General features: G+C 49.7%; 1 long non-coding RNA gene across 1 annotated transcript; it reads left to right on the top strand.

Annotated features, from left to right (window-relative positions):
- Positions 1-715: 715 nt before the first annotated feature.
- Positions 716-3,695, top strand: LOC126957457 (uncharacterized). Its single transcript, XR_007726776.1, has 3 exons — positions 716-815; positions 1,166-1,270; positions 3,528-3,695. It is a non-coding gene; the product is annotated as an uncharacterized LOC126957457 (long non-coding RNA).
- The last annotated feature ends 705 nt before the right edge of the window (positions 3,696-4,400 follow it).

Here is a 4,400-nt window from a genome sequence, read left to right as displayed (position 1 = left end):
GTATGAAAGCTCAGGGGTCCAAACTCGGCTCTGCCAAAAACCAGTTTTAAGACTTTGGGCAAGTTACTTAATCTTTTACAACCTCAGTTCCCAAACCACAAAATGAGCCTAGCAATAATGTCTCATCATGATACATTTTAAGATTAAATGAGCCAAAGCCTGTAAGAACCTGGTGCTTGGGAAATGCAAAGCCACACAGCTGCTGGTGGGCATGCATCGCTTGGGCATCCTATAATCTGTCTCGCCCACTAGACTGAACTACTCGAGGGCAGGAACTCAGGCGACCAAGACAGGGCCTGGCCTGTCGTAGATACTTATCAGTTATTTGTTGAATACATGTCAGACGAGGCTGAGTGGAAATGACACTTACTGTTGTCATGTTAGTAGTATTGGTTTATCTTCCTGTCTCCTTAACTAGACTGAAGTCCCGGAGAACACAGATGAGCTTTATTCTTCCATGTATTCCCAGTGCCTAGCACACTCTCAACCTCTCTGAGTCTCTGTTTCCCCCATTTATTCCCCCTATTTAGAAATAAAAGCCCTACTTGGCAGCGTTTCTGAAGGTAACATGAGTCAATACATGTGAAACACTGCACGGTGCCTTGCCTTCTTAAAAGCCCCATGATGGCAACTCTGATCATAATGACTACATAAAGGTTTCTGACCCAGTATCCAGGGCTTGCAGGTAAGCTTCCACACACTCCCAGGGTGTGGCCATTGGAGCTGATTCATGGACGAGCTTGGAGACCCCCTACGATTTACTAAATGCCAACCTCTTATACACCAGGACCTGCGTGGGCTCCTTTAAGTGGCAGGTAACTTGCCCATGATCAGACACCTACTAATCAGTAGAGCTGAGATTTGAATGCGAGCATCTGGTTCCACAGCTGTCACGACTCATCTTCACTGTTCAGCTTCCCTGAGGCCTGTTAGTTTCTCAGCCTGAGCACAACTGACCTTGTGGACCAGATGGTTCTTGGCTGTGGGCGGCTGTCTTGTGCCCTGTAGGGTGTCTAGCTGTATTCCTGCCTCTGCCACTAGATGCCATGACCTCCCCCAACCCCCAGAGTCACAATGACCAAAAATGACTCCAGACACTGACAAATGGCCCCTGGGTTGAGAACCCTTGACTGAAAACCACCTTTCCCCTCTCTCAAACCCACAGGAGCCCTCTCCCATGGGCATACCAAGGCCATCGTCTCCTGGGACGGGAGTACCTCGGGAAGAAGTTTGAACTCTCCTCCAGTTCCACTGACTTGAGAATGACCTGGTGAGTCAACCCCCTCTGTCAGGATCCCTTTTCTCATCAGCAAAGGGCGCCAATGTCCACCAAACTGCCCAACTCAGAAATGTGGGCATCACCCTTGACCCTCTGTCTTCCTCACCACCCTCACCTTATCTCTCACTCAGTCCTATTGGCGATACCTCTTGATTATTGTTCAAATCCATCCCCTCCATTGCCCCTCCCCCTCCTCTTCTACCTCGGTTCAGGCCGCCGTGTCTCACCTCTGGATCAGCCTCTCAGACAAAGTCTGCCTCCAACCCACCCTCTCAAGTCCAAGGTGGTTTTCCCAAAACACAAATCTGATCACTCCCTGCCTTGGGTGTTTTCTGAGAGCATCCTCTGCTCCTGAAAGCATTGAAATGATGCAAAGCCCGGTTAAACTCTAAGCTCAGGCAGAGCTGGGGATAAGCCTCACTCCAGGCTCTTAGCTCCCTGATCATGAGCTGCCCTGTTTGTCTCTTCAACTGCATAGTACATCCTGTGCAGGCAGGGATGCCTTGGTCCCTGGACCCTCAGTGTGCAGCATGGGATGCACACAGCCAGCACTCAGCAAGCACTCACTGGGTGGACAGATGAATAAATGGATAGATGGGTGGAGCGTGGTGCAGGCCTGTGCAGTGCTCTAAGCTAGGGATGACATCCTGAGCCCACTGCAGGGGCTCCAGAAATATTTGTGGGGAGAAGGATTTCTATGCTCAACTTCAAGGGGTTCTCCACTGTAAGAGGAAGATGAATGCCCTTCCTATATGGGCATTTTACATCCTGAGGCAGGGATGTGCACACGAGATGGACAGGATACAGTAGATTATTTGCTATGTGCCTCACAGCTCTCCTCTGAGTCGGATTTTTCTTATAGGAACTAGTTAGTGGAGGGGATCACTTCCCAAAGAACAAGACCCTGGAGACTGGGAGCATCTGACTTTATTTTAGGGAACACTGACAAGAAGGTTCACTGTGTTTATTTGGCAGGTGCAACCTCACTCTGTTCAGTGGGTTTTCCCTCCATGGTGGGGAACAGGTTCATTCCAGCAGAGGGGCTGCTGGGGCCGGCATGGCGATGGCCATTGAGGGCACACAGCACCCTGTTTCCTCGTCCTCCCGCAGCAAGCACCCTTGCCCTCCCCTGCCTGTCCCTGAGCCTGAGGGGCCAGCCAGTCAGAACCTGGGGCTGGGGATGGTGACAGCTGCACCTGCCCAGAGTCAACAGGATTTGTTCCCCTGGATTTTCCACACTGGTGGTTCCAAGATCGGGTCTGATTGCCTGCGTACCTTTTAAGGCCTGCCTGGGAGCAGAGCAGGACCTTGGGGAGGCTGTGGGTCTAAGTTGTCCGGAGAGAGCTCTCCTGAAGGTGGCAGGTGGATGTGACTCCCATTTAGCCCCACTCCCCACCACACACAGACACATACAAAGAAATAACTAGTAGGAGAGAAGGAGTCAGGCAAGTGACAGAGCCTAGATTAGGGACCAGCTGAGGCCAGGCCAGGTGGGGAAAGAAGGGGTGGTCTTGAGCCAAGGAGATGCTGGCAGAATGAAAATTAGGGCTCCAGCTCATTGGTTCTAGAATTGGAGCCCAGAGCGTTTAAGTGAAGGTGATTCAATAATAACTTCTGAGAGGGCAGGCTCTGGAGTCAACAACTGAGTCCCAACCCCAGTTTCTTCCCTTACTCTGTGACCTTGAGCCAGTCCCTTCCCTTCTCCAAGCCTCAGCTTCCTCACCTGTAAAATGGGAATTGTAGTGAAGATGAATGAGACAAAAGATTAGGTGTTCAGCTCAGGACCTGGCATGTTATGGATGTTTTGTCTTTGCGGTAAGAGATCATCCCTGCGTGCACTCCCATCTTCACACAGATTAGGGACAAGAAAGAATTGGGCAGCCTAGGATGAGGGGCAAGTGGGGAGAATGGAGAACAAGCCACTGCTGGGACCTGTGACCCCAGCAGGAGCTTCCCTTGCTTCCATCACTCCATGTCCCACGCGAGAGGCGGCAGCAGAGCTATATTGGAGGAGTGGGTGATAGACTCCTGTTTGTCAGCTGTGGCAGGTACATCTGGTTAACCAACCAGCAGCCACCCTCCCGCAACGCAAAGCATGTCTTCCTTGCAGGCAGAACTCGCTTTCCATCTTAGAGGCTGAAAATGGTAGACACTGTCTTGCCCAGGCTTCCTTACACATGGGCATGTAATTTATTCATGGAAACAAACAACCTTCTTTGTTTCTTTCCCAACAACCTTCCCATGCCAGACACTGACATGGGGATGTGATGCTGGAAGCTGCAGCTGCCCCATTGCAACCATGAGGGGGTGAGCCAAGACCACACCAATGTGCAAAGGATCAGAAAGATGGAAGGGATATTCTGGAACTTTCATGGCTCAGAGTTCTTGTAATGTGGGAGAATAAATGAACTCACTGCTTAAACCACTTCTAGGCAGGCCTTCTGTTATTTGAAGCAAAAAGCTTTCTAGCACCAAGCTTTCTTTTCTTTTCTCTCTCTCTCTGTCTTTCTTTTAAATTACATTTTAAGTTCTAGGGTACATGTGCACAACGTGCAGGTTTGTAACATATGTATACACGTGCCATGTTGGTGTGCTGCACCCATTAACTTGTCATTTACATTAGGTATATCTCCTAATGCTATCCCTCCCCACTTCCCCCTCCCCCATGACAGGTCCCGGTGTGTGATGTTCCCCACCCTGTGTCCAAGTGTTCTCATTGTTCAATTCCCACCTAGGAGTGAGAACATGCAGTGTTTGATTTTCTGTCCTTGCAATAGTTTGCTCAGAATGATGGTTTCCAGCTTCATCCATGTCCCTACAAAGGACATGAACTCATCCTTTTTTATGGCTGCATAGTATTCCATGGTGTTATATGTGCCACATTTTCTTAATCCATTCTGTCATTGATGAACATTTGGGTTGGTTCCAAGTCTTTGCTATTGTCTAGCACCAAGCTTTCTAAGCTTGAGAAAGACATTTTGAAAAGTTGTGGGTCTGGGGCTATAAACCAGGTGTTCCTAGAGACTCCCACTGCCTTTATCTGGCCCTGGTGGTAATTGCAAATCTTAGGAAGTCATGGAAAGCTGGGTCTGAGACCACACATCCCATCCCAGCATCCCAA

Source organism: Macaca thibetana, chromosome 6 (assembly GCF_024542745.1).
Source record: "Macaca thibetana thibetana isolate TM-01 chromosome 6, ASM2454274v1, whole genome shotgun sequence".
NCBI lineage: Eukaryota > Metazoa > Chordata > Mammalia > Primates > Cercopithecidae > Macaca > Macaca thibetana.
This window is presented reverse-complemented; position numbering and strand designations above follow the sequence as displayed.